Below are 15,040 nucleotides of genomic sequence, written 5' to 3'. Positions count from 1 at the left end.
CTCACCAAATCGCAATGTGCAGATGGCAGCGGCACGGCTCGGCTCGGCTCGGCTCCTCGTTCCCAGCAACACCCATGGGGAGCCTTCCCCTCGCCCAGCGCCGCGCTTAACCCCTCCGGCACCGGCAGCACCGGACACCCACGAGGAAACCGGAGCGGCTCCGGGCTCGATCTTGCCCCCGGTGCATTCCCTCTTCTCGGGGGGAGAGGCTCCTAAATCGCCGAGCTGGCTCGTGGCTGCAAACGGCACGCTCCGGGGGCACGGGGCACGGATCCCAAAGGGGATCTGTGCAGCCCCCAGAGGATTTGCACCCTCTCGGGACCGAGGGATTCAGCTCAGGGTCAGGGCTCCCAGCAGGCAGCCAAGGTCACGGCGTGGGAAGCTGAGCCCTCCGCCCTGATGCCACGGAGAGAGGCCACACGCCGTGCGATGGGGTTAGAGAAGAGGATGAAAAAAACCCCAAAAACACCCCTGGGCAGAGCCCGCCAGGCTCGCACTCACCCATCACCAGGGCAGCTCCATCGCTGCGCCAGCGCCCACGCAACGAGGGCACAGGACCCGCTCCCACTGCTCCTGCTCCCCAATAACACCGGGATCGGGCTCTCCTCGCTCCTTCCCCAGAGCTGGGGGTGCCCCAACATCACTCCCCGGCCACGGGGCACCCCAACGGGATGTCACCTCCCTGCTGTCACCTCCCTGCTGCCACCTCCCACCGCAGCATCCGCTTCCTTCGCCGAGGAGCCCCAGGGGAGGGGACGGTGACATTCGATGGCTGCGGGGCACCCGCCAGCAGGAAACCCCCCCAGGGCCACCCAACCTGCAGATGCCTGACGCGTGGGAGGCTCTGGGCACCCCAGGGTGCTCGCACGGGGATGTCCCCGACAGCTGGGGAAACGCAAGAGCCTAAAGGCAGGAGAGAGCCCGGCCGTTTGGGGAGACCCCAATGATTTGGGGAGACCCCTTGTGCCCTTCGCACCCAGGGGGAGGAAGCCCCCAGGCTTCATCTTGTAGGAAGGGGGGGACCTGAGCACGTCAAATCCCCAATTCCCACACGGAGCAGGCTCCCACACAACCACCACGCACGCACCAGGACGATGCCAAGTGCCCGGGGAGGGGATTTGGATGGGTCGGGGCTCACGTCCCCAAAAGCCACCAACCCCTGGGGGTTAGCATGCTCGTCCCCACGGGCAGCAGGCCACCAGCTGCTCCCCACTTCCACAGAGCCCAGATCCCCTCCCACACCCAGCCCAGACAGAGCTGACCCCAACCCCATCACCCCCACCCAGACACCCACAAATCCGCACGGATTTGGGGGCAACGGAAAGGGCGCAGCACCCGCGGGGGACACAAACCACGCAACTATGACCCCGGTGGATGCAGCAGCAGTGTCCCACCCGAGCGGCCTCACACCGTGGCACATCCTCCTCCTCCTCTGCCTCCCACAGGGCTGCAGGGACCGAAAAGCAGCGCGCTGGAGGGATGGGACGGTGCCTGAGCCACGAGGTTAAGACCCAAGGGGAAGGAGAAGGGTGCAGGCGAGGGGGCAGCGAGGTGCAACCTGCTGCAGGAGCGCAGCCGCTTGGTGCATGCCCCCGCAGGGAGCACGAGCAGCTGGCAGCAGCCCACTAATTACAGCTGCTGCTCACATTTGCTCCTATTTCGCCTCTTGTTCACCAAGGCAGGAAAACTGGTTTGTTGCACGCCCAAGGCACCCATCGCCTCTTGCAAAAGAAGCGGCGAAGAGGCAGGAGAGCACCGGACGCGCTGCGGCACCGCAGGACAAGCTTGGATGCAGCTCCCCCCCCCAGCACAGCGCCCCAAAATCCAAAATCCCAGCCCCGGAGCCGGCCCCGGGGTTCCCACATGGGGCATCCATGTGCCGAAGCCACCGGCGCGTGGCCGGAGCAGAAGCCTCTGAGCTGGGGGCTCAGGAATCTGCCCGCGCCCCCGGGCTTCCCCTCGCCACCAAGGGCAGAGGAATTTCAGGGGGGTGGAAAAAAAAAAAAAAAGAAAGAAAGAAAAAAAAAAACCTCGGAGGGAGTCTCCAGGCGAGCTGTCAAGGGGAATGTTTCCATCTAAGGCCTTGGTATTTCTCTCCCGGCGCCTGCACTAAATCACCCGGGCTCCTCTCATTATTCTTTTGTGCTTTACAAGGTAGCGCAGCCGTCGGGCAGGGGGAGGAATGCAGGAGGAGGCACGAGGCGAGCCCCAGCCTCTGCTGCACAAAAATACCTGGAGCCCCCTCGGGCCGGGCGCCTTCAGAGGGTGCCGCAGCCCCAGGTGCATCCAAGGGAGGGGAGATGCTGGGGCTGGGGGCCACAAGGGGCTGAGACGTGGGAGCTGGTGGTGCCCGACCACGCCGCGTGGTGCAGAGCCCCAGCCTTCATCCCCTGCTCCTCCCAGCTCAGCACTGGGAAACTGGTTCCTCCTGCCCCAGCATCGCAGGCACCACGGGCGGTGATAAGGCAGCAGCCGGCCAACTATTGGGCAATTGGGCAACTTCACTCAAGCTTTTTTTTATATATTTTTTTCCCTCCCCTTCTCCTCTGAACCCAGTTGGATCCGCTGGGCAATTCCCCTCGTGGCGAGGGGAGCAGGGAGCACAGCTCGGCCCCGTCCTGGCATCCCGCAGCACCTCCGCTCTCAGGGCTCCATCTCTGCTCCCCCACAGCCATGGATCCGCCGCCCCGCAGACCTGGCCCTGGGTTTTCGGGTCACCCCACATCCCTCGGCCTCCAGGAAACCTGCAAAGCCCACGGGGATGCTCGGAGGCCGGGCTCCCGAAGTTTTCCTCCTTTTTGGAGGAAAGGGCACAGGCCACAAGGACGGGGTTAAAGCACAACACAAGATGGGGGGAGCCCGGAGCCCTTCCCTAAGGGACGGGGTGCTCCCTGCCCTGCAGCCCTTTGTAGGGGCAGGGGCAACCCCAGACCTTGGCACTGCTACCAGAACCAGGCTCCTGGACCAGCTCCATCCCTGCTGTGCCCCCCCTTTCGCTCTGCTCCCCATCAGATTTGGCCCAAATACCCATTTGGCCCAAACACCCATCAGATTTGGCCACCAGGCACACATCTGAGCCAGCCTGCACCGAGTCCCTGGCTCCCTTCGGCTCCCCCACCCAGCCTGGGGACGCCACAGGTTTGGGAACTTGCTGGGCTCTGACTGCCACAGCCCCACAAACCAGAGCTCCCCGTGGCTCCAACACGCCTCATTCCCAGTAACAGCACCCCTGCATGCAGGAAGGGATTAATTACAGCCCGTTAATCAGCATGGCAACGTCCTGGACGGGGCTGGACCTTGCCCCCCTGCACCATACGGGGGTGGGGAAACTGAGGCAGCGAGGTGCCGGGGGGGCTGCAGCCCTCCGCCAGCCCCCAGCCGGGAGGAGATCCCGGCAGTCCCGACTCCCACCTTTCCGCACCCTCTTCAGGGAGAGGAGAAACAGCTCGGCTTAAAATAAAACGAAGTAGCAGGCAGGCACCGACCCACGGAGACCGAGGGCGTCTCGCAGGCAAAACAACACCCGGAGAAGCAGAGAGCGAGCGGCCGGGGCGCATGGGTACAGCCACGGTATTTTTAGCAGGATTACACAGGGAGAGGGGATTCCTACCCTGAACATCCCCGGGGGCTTAAAATAGGCCCCGCCACTTCCTCCAGCAGCAGCCGGGAGGAGCATCGGCTGCGTTTGCTGTCACCCGTGGGGTTGGCGAGCGCCCCACCGGCCCTATACACCCCAGAACCCACAGGGGACGTCCACAGCCAGGCTTCCCCTTGGGATGGGTTTGGTTTCCTCCCCTGCATGTAGCTGGGGGCTCTGTATCACCGGGGGGGTGAGGCTGAGCCCCCTGTCCCACCGCAGGGTGTCCCTGGGGAGCGATGCCGGCGGCGGGCGCGCAGCACTAACCTCTCCGCCGGCGCGACGAGCCGCTTCCTCGGCGAAAAGAGAGAGCACGTGCAAAGAAAATAAGAAACAGCGATCAAATCCCTCCTGGTCACAGCAAGGGAAACTGAGGCAGGGGGCGCAGAGCTTGTTTGACACCTGGACTGAATGCCCAGGGTCTCCCCAAAGCGTGGGTGCAGCCCAGTAGAGGGGAACCCCGATGCGCCCGGCCACCCCAGTGCTGGAGGGCAGCAGGGACGGCACCACAGGCACGTCCCCAAGCTGGGTGCCCGACCCCGATGCCAGCAGCAGGGACACGGCCGAGGGGACGCTGCCACACGGGCTGGGGACGGGGTGGCTGTCCCCTCTGCTCCCAACGGTGTTGGCTCCAGCTCACATCACGGGTCACTTCTCCCACCCATGCTCGCGGGTTTCCCTCGCGCTGCGTCACCGGGACGTCCGGGCTTCTCCACTCAGAGCTCCAAACAAACAGCGGGGATTTGGGGAGGAGAAAAGGGAAAGGTAAGCAACCAGGCTGGGGGGTGAGGGGTGGGGCTGGAAGCCCCCTCCTCGCCCCAAAAGGGTTAAAAAAGCAAAGGCAGCAGAAGCGTGCCTGCGATAGGAAAAACACCCGCGCTCCCAGGGCGAGCGCGCCGGCTGCTCGCCGCTTCCCTTCCCGACATGCCCCGCTCCTGGGAAAGTGTAGGCTGTTTTCCATATATAACTGCAAACTGTTCCATGCAGTAAGAAGTCTAATTAAAGGGAGGGAGGGAGAGAGGGAGCGACGCAGAAGACCAAAAGGCAATATTTATACGAGGGAAGAAAGCCCTGCATCCCCGGCACCAAATTAGACCCTCGCCGAGCGAAGCCCGTGATATCATCGGGAGATCAAATCTGGGCAGAGCGGTGGCTTTGCAGAAGAGGCAAATCAGAGCCTGGAAAATATGTACCAATAAATAAGAGAGGAGAGCCAGATGGGCCAAGAGAGCACGGGGAGGGGCAGGGGAAGGACTAGCTAATCTGAGCCAGTTGCTCAGGATAATGCAAAATATCGCGGGAGCGCACGCGCACGCCCCGGCCCCGCCAGGCTCCCCCACGGCCCGGGGCTGGAGAAGCAGCTCTTTAAGCAAATAGCAGCAATCTGCTTTAAAAAAAATAAGAAGTAATAAAGCCACACACGAGGGGACGGGGAGGGAAATGGCAGCGAGGAGAGGGGCTCGCTGGCGCAGTGCTGGAGCCGAACAACGGGGTTGGGATGGAGAGGCAAGGGGGCACCCACCCCACGCACAGGGTGAGCCACGCAGCACCCAGCCCTCACCCCACTGCTGCCCCCGGGCAATCCCACAGCCAAAATCCACCCCCCTCAATGCCTCGGGACACCCCCTTGTCCTGCATCTCCAGGGCAGGAGGGAGGCATGGGGAGAGCACGCGGGGCCGAGCAGGGAAAGCGCACACTGGGGCCGTTCTTTGAAGCCTCTTTGTTAGAGCTGCACTTCCCACAAGTGCCAGCCGCAGCCCCAAGGTAACCCGCAGGCAGCTAACACGTCCCCCAGTTATTAGGTCCTCTGCCTACGCCAGGTGTCGATGCATCTGAAAGCCGTTAACGTGCTTTAATTAAAGCGCCGATAGATTGAAGAGTCGCCCTGCCCAGGCTGAGCCCTGGTGGAGAGGCTCGCTCCGGGCTGCGCTGCTCTGCGCCAGCCCCAAAATCACCACCGGGTGCCAGCAGCTGGGGGCAGCCCCCCCTCGGTGTCCCCAAAGCGGACGGGCCCCATGGCCCTGTCCCCCAGCACGTGTCCTTGTGCCTGGCCCCATCTAGACCCAGTGCCCTCCTTGTGCTGCGCCCCAAGCCCCCCAGGCTCCCTCCTGCTGTCCTTCAGGCACCGCCCCAGTGGCTTCCAGTTGCACCAGTAACCCAGAGGCACTGGGATAGCTCTTCCCTCAGGGGTCAGCATGAAGTTGCCGGCGAGGCTCCTGCTGCCCACGGGTGTCCCCCAAGCTTGGGGGTGCCTCCCAGCCCCACTGGCACTCTCCCACCTCCTGGGTTTTGCCACCACACTCACCTTTCGTGCCCACAAACTGCAACCCCACGGTGATGGAAGCAGCCTGCAGCTCACCCCATTAAAACCCTGCCTTCAACCCACAGCAACACCAAAAACCAACCAGCCTGGGGCAACTCCATTTGGAGGCAGCGACCCTGACGGCAGAGCCAGGCACAACGCTCGGGGCACCCCCTTGCCACAGCCACCCCATTAAATGGGGGTGCAGCACCCCAAGCCCCCCATTGAGCCGTGCCCCACCTGGCATAGACCCACCAGCCCTAAAACAGCCGAGCAGCGCTCCCTGCCCTCCGAACAAACTGCCTCTGAGCCACGAGGTCACCCGAGGTGACAGCGGGACGGTCACCGCTTTGCGCTCAGGGGACCCTGCGGGCAGCGCGGCCGCGGCAGCCCCGGCCTCGAAGAGGTCGTGCGTACAGGTGGGTATCGAAGCTCCAGGGCTAATCCGGGGATAATAGCGGCTTTAGCAGCGATAGGGCAGGAGATTACTGCAGCGATCGGGGCGTCGAGGGCGCTCTGCTGCCAGAGGATCTGCCTGGAATAAAGCAAGCGGATGGTGCTGAGCCGGCTGCTGGCTCCCCGCTCGCCGCCACCGAGCCGAGCAGCACAGCACCGGGGTGAGCGAGGCTTCCTCGTCCTCCACACTGACCTCCTGCTGCAGGGCAGAGAGGTTTGGGGAAGCCCTGCCCTCTCCTCCGGGTCCCTGCTTCCCGAACCCATCCCTCGAGCAGGGCAGGAGCGCAGCAAGGCTCCTGCGCACGCCGCAGGGCTGGGAAAACAGCGAGGCTGCAGGCAGCTGCGGCCAGAGGAGTGGCAGGAGGAAGGGAGGATCCCTTCATTGTCCTTTCCAAAGGGAAAAGGGACAGTCCCCTGAGCGCAGTGCCAGCCAGGGCAGGAAACACCGCAAGCCTCCAGGCGGCATCTGCCCGGGGAGAGAGCAGCAGAGACCCCGCACGCGCCCCCCCCTTGCGCCGCAGGAGCGCGAGCTGCAGCGCCTTGCACGGATTTGATGCATTTCACGTCCAACTGCAGGAGCGAGAGGATTCCCCCGGCTGCTGCCCTGCAGAGAAACATGCAGATGCTGCAGGGGAGAGAAAAACAAGGAAACGCCGCCTGCTCCACCCCGAGCAGGCAGCTGAACGCGGGCGCAGGACGGCGGCGCGAGGTGAAGCCTGGCGCGCGGCAGCCGAGCGCGTCTGCAGATGGCAGGCAGGGACGGGGAGAGAGGAAAAACAACGGCGAGAAGGGACGCAATGAATTAAAGGAGATTAAAGGCAGCGGGTCAGGAGATAGCACTACAGCCTCAACACACCAGAATCCAGCAGTGAGCGGAGGCAGAAGGCGATGCTGAAGGATTTGGGCTCACCAGAGCCCGGCCCAGGGCAGCACCCAACCCTCAAGCACCCACCGGGTACCCGAGCGGCCACCCCTGTAGCACCCTGGCTGAGCCTCCCCCAAAAAAATCCACCTGCAGAACACGGCTCCAGCCTCCTTCCCCAGCAGGCAAAGCAGCCTCTCCTCCAGGAGCAGTGCTCAGCTGCGTTTTGGCACCCAGAGCACACCCGAGTGATTCCAGCCGCCCATGGGAAGAGCAGCCCGCAGGCTCAACCCCCCTGCGGAGCTGAACGGCGCTCCCAGGGCTGGTCCTCGGGGGGCACAGCGCATCCCCTGGGATGTGGGAGTAGGTAGCGGGCTGAGGTTAGGTTTCTCCCCAAGGGAAGGGGGATTTCTCCTTCCCCAAGGAGCTCGCTCAGGGAGGCGCATGGCACCATGCTCTCCGAGGAAGAAACTGCCCGAGCACTCAGCCGGTCCGGCCCTTTTTGGTTTTGGATAATCCACTTGGGGTCAGCTCCACGAGCAATTCGTCACCCGGGAAAGGCTCCGCTTCACCCCTCCTCCCTCAAATAAAACTCAAAAGACATCATTTAGCCGAGCCCAGCCTGGACGACTAAAAATAGCCAGCACTAGTCACCCTGGAAAACGCGGGCTGGGCACTTTCACACTTCAGCAGCGTGGCCGTGGGGACGCGGGTGTCTCGGGTCACGGGAGCTCTCCCCGCGGTGTCACCGGCTCGGGGAGCAGCCCAGCCCCTCAGCACCCCACAGCTCCCGGCCCCTGCGCTTTCCCCAGGCGGCGTCGGGCAGGATGCGGTGACTCAGAGCCACGTCTGCACGAGGACACCCAGGAAAGAGGAGCAGGAGCCACGCTTTCAGTTTTTCCACAGCCAAGCCGGGTTTACGGTCCCGGCTCCCCGCGGCTGATTCACTCCCCAGTTTCCCCAGTGCCCCCGGGCAGAGGCAGCCAGGTCCCTCCGCCCGGACGCGGGATAAATCCCGGCACTGAGTAACGCGTCCCAGCGGGCTGCTGCTGCTGCAGCTTTCCTCCTCTCCTGGCACGAGGGACGTGACCCTCGCCAGGCACAGCTCTGCCTTCCCGCAGCCCCCCTGGGGCTCCTCTGCCACCAGGATATCTCACCCCTTAATTTTTTTTTTTGTCGCTGGTGCTCACGGCGTTTTTCCAAATAAATCTGTGGCTTCTCCTGGGTGGGTTCTGCGCAGGTGGCACCCAGAACCGGGAGCTTCCCAAACATCCCCTGCCCCAAACGGCCCCTCCAGCACATCACACCCGCATCCGTCCCCCCTCCCACGTCACCCCGAGCTCGGCTTTCACAGCAAACCTCACGGCTGGGGCTTCCGAAAGCAGCCGAGGCAGAAGCTGCCCGCGGGCCTGAGCCATCTTCTCGCGTGTCCTCGCGTCCCTTGGCTGCCCGCGGCGGTGACAGCCTGACGGATGGCACGCGGCTGTGAGTGGCGTTGCCACCGCCGGGTAAAAAGCATCCGCACAGCCCAGCCCGAGCTCTGCCCGCAGCAGCCGAGCGCTTCGCCAGCCCAGGGTTACTTTCAAGTGGCTTGCAAGAAGGTGGGAAGGAAGAGATAAAAAGCCGGAGCGCCGCACCGCTGAGTCTCTGGGAGGGCCGGGGCGAAAAACGGAGCATCGGCGCCTCTGAGCTCGGCGACTCGCAGGAATAAGATGATAAAAAGCCACACACGAGGGAGGGCGAACACCACGGCCAGGGAAAGCCAAGGGAAAGGAAAGGGACAACGGAGCCCGAGCTGCCCAGCGGGGTCCTGAATTAGCACCTTAGGAAGCGGCGCTGCAAATCGGCCGCCTTCTGCCCGAAATCTGAGCCCGGACCTGAAAAGCCGAGCGGGGGATCCGCTGCTCAAAGAGCAAAGGTCGCGGCGAGCCCCGGCCAGACCCCGGCGGGGCCGAGCTCTCAGCAGCCCCCCCCGGGCCGAGCAGCCTCAGCACCTCCAGCTTATTTTTAGCCCGGGGAGCGCAGGAGCCGCGAGCGAGCGGCGCTTTCGGGTCCCGGCCCCGGCCCCGGGGGAGGCTTTGGGGTTGCCACCGCTGCAGCGATCCTCTCGGGTCTCAGCCCTCCCCACCGCTCCCCCCGTCACCAGACACAGCCCCCAGCACGGAGCACAGCCCCAAGCCTTCCTCCTGCTCGCAGGGAGGAGGAGGAGGAGGATGCTGGGGTCAGGACCCCGCGGCACAAGGCTCTGGCTTTTTCCCAGCTCCCTGCGGGACGGTGCCGCGGCGGGCAGGGCTGACCTTAACGCACCCGAGACAAAGAGGAGCCGGCGGCGGCCTCGACGGCGGAGAAATCGGGGGGGACACGGGGTGCAGACCCCCCTCCCCGGGCCGCCTGGCCGGGGGCAGCAGCAGCAGCAGGCCCCGGGAAGCGCCGCGCTCGGCTCCCGTCGGCGAGCGGGAGGGATCGGGATCGGATTCCTCCCTCCCCATCCCCTGCCGGCCAAACTCTTCCGGGTAGGGCTCCGACGCGCTGCCCAGGCACCCCAGCGCCTCGCTGCGTCCTGCAGACCCCGGTGGCTTCGGCAGAGGGGGGGAAAAAACACACGTTAATCGCCTTAAAATAAATAAAAAGGCCTCGGATTTGCACGGCACCGACACGGTGGGCGCAGCCTGGGGACGCTGGAGCGCCCGGCTGCTTCGGGTTTTGGTGCCCGGCTGCCGACTCATCCCTGCCATGGAAGCCAAAGTTTCCCCGGCAGCACAAAGCAGAGGGGACAGGCGGCCAAATCCTGCACCCACCGAGGAGTCCCCGCATATCCCAGCCTGGGTGGGGGACGCAGATGGGACAGGTCCCCCATGGGGGCAGCCTGGAAGCGCTCCGTGGCCCCGTATGCCCACGCCAGGGTCCCCCCAGGGCCCTCTCCACGTGCCCGAGCACCCCGCGCCCCAATCCCCAGCCCCACACCTCGGCTCCTCCAGCTAAAACCCAGAGCCAGGAGCTCCCAGGCAGGAGGGCACCGCGCTCAGCTCTTACTCACGGGGAGCTGTCGGAGGATCTGGGTTGCTTAATTAGCGCTTTAATGAGTCCCCATCCCGGCGAGTGACACGCCAGCCGCTCGTCATGCGCTCCGCACGTCTCCTGCCTTTGCTTTCTTCCTTTCCCTACCCAGGGTTAGCGCTGCTGCCTTCTTCTTTTTTTTTTTTCTTTCCCTCCCCTTTTCTAATGAACAAATCGAGGGGCAGGATTTATAAGTCCGCGGAAACTCTATTATCCCTCCGCATTAAAGCCAAAAGCGACTAATTAAAACATCAAAGTCGGACGGTTCGTTAGCTGAGGCTCGGGAAGCCCTGGCGGGGAGCGGGGCTCCCACGGCCGCACCGTGGACCTGCACCAGGGGACACGGGGGGGGAGGACAGGGCGCCACCACCCCCGTGTCCCTCCCCTCCAGCCGGTCACTGCGCTCCCCCCCTTGTCACAAGAGGGAGGATTTGGCACGGAATGAGGGTTTTGCACAGAGGGAGGATTTTTTTTTCCCCAGGGAGAGCGGCCCCTTCCCCTCCCACTGCACCCAAAGCTGGGAGCTGCATCCCCCGGGAGCATCTCCAGCACCACGGGACGGGTCCTCGGTCCCTCCTGCCCACGACACGAGGGTGACAGGGACGGGCTCGGTTCCCCAGCTCACCCAGGCCAATTTCTTTCCTCTTCCACCACTTCTCCACGTCCCAGCCTCACGCCGCATCCCCGAGCCCACTTGGCTCCCATCCCAGCAGCCTCTGGCGAGACGAAGGGATTTGGGGACGCCGGAGGAGGTGACACCTCTCGGCACATGCTGTGGCCACCTCTCCACACCCCATCGAGGCACCGCGGTGTCCCCCCGGCACGGAGAGCAGCAGCGATTTGCCGAGCACAGCGCAGCCTCCCCCCCCCGGGGAGGGGCCCGGGTGCCCTGGGGAGGGAGCAGAAGGTAGATAAGGGGAGCAAGATAAAGGGAGCAGCAGATAAGGGGAGCAGCTGGTAGATAAGGGGGGCAGGAGATAAGGGGAACCGCCGCTCGCCCTACAGCCGCCGCTCGGCGCCGGGCTCCTCGCGTCCCCCCAGATCCCTGCAGGCTCCTTCCACGGAGCTGCAACGGGTGCTGGCGACTGCCGTGGGCAAACTCATGGCCTAGCAAGGGTAAATACATATTATATATTTATAAAAAAATAAAAGGAGGTGAGCAGGGAGCGTGCAGGGAACCCACAGCCACGGCGCGGGCAGGGAAGGTGCCGGCAGCTCCCCGGGGCAGAGCCAGAAAAGGCCCTGGGGAAGGGGGGAACTCCGCGCAGGGCTCCACCCCGGTGCTTTTTGCTGCACAACAATGGTGTGGGGGAGCAGCAGTCCCTCCCTGCTCTTACTCACCCTTCCCCGGGACCTGCGGTCGCCCCACGGCCGCTCCCAGCTCCGTGGGCACGGCGCAGGGCAGGACGCGCGGCACCGGCACCGGCATCCCCGGCGCGGCAGGAGCCAGAGCCACGGCACGCCAGGCAGCCAGCGCAGGGAATTCCCTCCGTCACCGTCTCAACCCCATAAAAAAAAAACACCCAAAAACCAGGCGGTGACGCCGCCCTGCACCTTCTCAAGCCTCTACCTGCAGCTCTGGCAGCATCGCCCCGGCGAGCTCGTCTCCCCGGGGAAGGTGCCAGCACCAAGCTGGGGGCTCGAAAGCGTCCCCGGCGCGGCACCCACGGCCCCGCTGCGGGCGAGGGTGGGTCGGGGAAGGAACCTGAGCCCCGAGGGGCTGGGCACGGTGCAGGGCACGGTGCAGGGCACGGCGCTCCGGGGCCGCTGGAGGAATGGGGAAGCTCCGCGGGGCCGCTCGGGTGCCCTGCCCAAGGCGAAGGCAGCCAGCACGGGCACCTCCTCCATCACGGCGGGGCCGCGCCAGCTTTGGCACGGGGCAGGAAAAGCACGGATCTGAGAGCAGAGGTGACGGCTGCGGGGAAGCAAAGGGCACGAGGATGTTGGGAGGCCTCCAGGACCCCCCCCCCCCCCCCCGGCTCTCTCCATTCATCCCCGGAGAGCACGAGCTGCGGTTTGGGGGGGGACACCCTGCAGCCAGCCCTGTCCCTGCCACCCTGAGGGGTCTGGGGTGGCAATTCCTGGGGCCAGGCACCCAGGGGCTGCCCGCAGGACAAAGCCTTGCAGCAGGGGGGGGAGCAGAGGGAATCGGGGGGGGGTGTTTGCTCCTCCTGCTCCCCACAAAATAATTCAGGTGCCTTTCGGTGCTCCAGGAAGCACAGGATTGAGGTCGAGGGCACCGTCTGGAGCCACGCAGCCAGCACAAACCCAGCGTGCCGGACATGCAAACAGCAGCACCGCAGCCATGTGGGGTGGGGGACACGGAGCAGTGCCCCCCCAGCACCCACACCTCCGCCCCGCCGGGCGCAAACAGGCTGCGAGGAGGCTTCGGGGTTTGCAAAGCGAGCCCCCACCCAAGCTCAGGTCTCCAGAGATAAGAGGACAATAACCTATTGTCCCTCCTCCCGCGCCCTTCCCAGCACCCAGCTCGCCTCTGGCAATGGGGGGGGGGCCCACCCAGCCCCACGCCGCCACCCCAGGACCCCCCCCAACCCCCGGGGGGTCGTGCCCAGGGGGGTGCCGTGCGCCCATGGGGGGATGCTGGGGGGGGACGGAGCACTGCGGATCCAGGACCTCGCTGCAGACAAGGGGCAGGAGCCAGACCCGCCGGCCACGGGGGGCCACAGCCTCACCGCTTTTCATTTTTCCCCTTTTTTTCCCCCATTTTTCCCTGCCCCCCCCCCTCCCCACTCCCCACTCCTCCGCTCCTGCTGTGGATGCGATCGTCCGCCTCGGGCAAGCAGCCCCCAAGGGAAAGGGATTGATTTATTATTTTTTTTTCTTTTTTTTGGGGGGGGACACGACACGACAGCCCCCCCTGCACCGTCCTTGGGCTGCCGCAAGGCGCTGCCCCCCCCACCCCCCCAGCCCTGCGCTGCCTCTGCCCATCCCTCCGGCCCCGCTGCCAAGCTGCGGCGTGCCCAGGGCTGGAGGCAGTGGCCGCATCCTGCCCCCCCCCCCCATTTTGTGCCCCCACCACCCTTTTTGTACCCTCCAATCCCCCCCCACGGCCACACGCAGCCCCAAACCCTGACACCCCCCCCCCAAAAAAAAAATAGGGGCGAGCAACAAGTTGCAGGACACAGGCAAGGCTCCTTCAACCCCCCCCCCAAAAACAGGGTGCACCCCCCATTAGGACCCTCCACCCTCCCTACAGACCCCCCCAGAGACCTTCACCCCCCCCCCCCAAAGACCCTGACACCCCCCCAAGGACCCTCCCCCATTTGGGGTCGCGCAGCGCCGAGGCTGGGGGATGCGCATCGCCCACTGGGGGGGGGGCGGGATAAGGGACCAAGACACAGCCCCCCCCTCTATTTTAGCACCCCCCCTCCCCATTTTAGCCCCCCCACACCCCATTTGAGCCCCCCCATCCCACCTGCTGCGCTGCGCCCCCCCCCCCGGCTCCGTCCCTTCCTCCCCGGAGACTTGGAGACGGGGAGGGGGGGCTCAAAAAGGGGGGGGTCCCTCCCCTCCTACGGGGTGCGGTCAGCAACTGCGACCCCCCCAGACTCTTCCCCCAACGTACAACACCCCAAAAAACCAATAATAATAAAAACAACCCCCCCCCCCAAAAAAAATAAACCCAAACTCACCGGCTCTGCGCCCAGCCCCGGCTACCGGCGGAGCCCCCCCGGGAGGCCATGGGAGGAGGAGGAGGAGGAGGAGGAGGAGGAGGAGGAGGAAGAGGAGGAGGAAGGCGGCGAGCTCCGGGGCTAGCGGGAGAAACTGCTTGTCATGGCAACCCCCCCAATCCCCCCCCCCCGAGCCGTGCCGAGCCGAGCCGGGCTGGCCCCCGCCCGCCGGGGGAGGGGCCCTCTTAAGGTGGCGGCCGCTTAAGGGGGACGGGGAGGGGCACCCGGGGGTCCTCGCCCCCCCCTCGTCCCTTCCCTGGGGTGTGCACCCCCCCCCGGACCCCCTCCTTGCAACCCCCCCCCCGGGGTTGGGGGGATGCGCAGCGCCCCTGCTGGCCACCAGCGTGGTCCCCCCTCCCCTTCCCCATTCATTGGGGTCCCCCCCCTCCATCCCCATTTATTGGGGTCCCCCCCACTTTGTGCTGTACCCCCCCCGGGAGGTGTAATGCATGGAGAACCCCTGCAATGTGCCCCCCCCCCCCTCGGGCAGTGCACGCCCCCCACCACCCTGTGCCCCCCCCCCCCCCCCCCGGCACTGGGGGTGCAAAAAGGGTTTTGGCACCCCAAGGCTCTGGGAAGCACCTGCCCGGTGTAGCCCCCCCGGCTTGGGTTGTGGGGGCACCCCCAAGCCCTATGGGACCCCCCCCCCAGTGGCTGCACCCCCCTGGGGAGTGTGGGTTGAGCCCCATGGAGGTGAGGTGCGTGTGCCCCCAAAGCAGTGGGGACCCCCCCACCCGCAGCGGGGGTGTCCCAAACTGGGGGGGGTGCCCCAAAGCAGGGTGTGTACCCCAAAATGGAGTGGGTGCCCCAAAATGGAGTGGGTGCCCCAAAACGGGGTGTGGACCCCAAAGCAGGGGGGGTACCCCCGTGCCCAAAACCCTCCCTGCTCCGGGCACGGGGATCTCCGGAGCACCACCAACCGTGATAAAAAATTTAGGGTTCCTCAGGGGCACTGAGTTTTGTCCTCCCTGAGCTGCCCCGTGCCCATCGGGGTGTGCGCAGCCCCACAAAACACGGGGGGCATCCCCCAAAA

General features: G+C 65.2%; 1 protein-coding gene across 6 annotated transcripts in view; it reads right to left on the bottom strand.

Annotated features, from left to right (window-relative positions):
* The window catches only part of ATP2B4 (ATPase plasma membrane Ca2+ transporting 4), a 42,495-nt gene extending 28,450 nt beyond the window's left edge, over window positions 1–14,045 (bottom strand). For 5 of the 6 annotated variants that reach the window (XM_032203091.1, XM_032203085.1, XM_032203088.1 and 2 more), the window contains exon 1: window positions 13,969–14,045. The gene's annotated coding sequence lies outside the window, so the exon portion shown is untranslated. Of the gene's footprint in view, window positions 1–10,295; window positions 10,510–13,968 lie in introns of those variants that run through there. The other variant, XM_032203086.1, reaches the window with a different exon arrangement.
* Between the last annotated feature and the right edge of the window lie 995 nt (window positions 14,046–15,040).

Source organism: Aythya fuligula, chromosome 25, assembly GCF_009819795.1.
Source record: "Aythya fuligula isolate bAytFul2 chromosome 25, bAytFul2.pri, whole genome shotgun sequence".
Taxonomy (NCBI): Eukaryota; Metazoa; Chordata; class Aves; order Anseriformes; family Anatidae; genus Aythya; species Aythya fuligula.
Note: the sequence above shows the minus strand (reverse complement) of the source record. Positions and strands in the feature narration are given on the sequence as shown.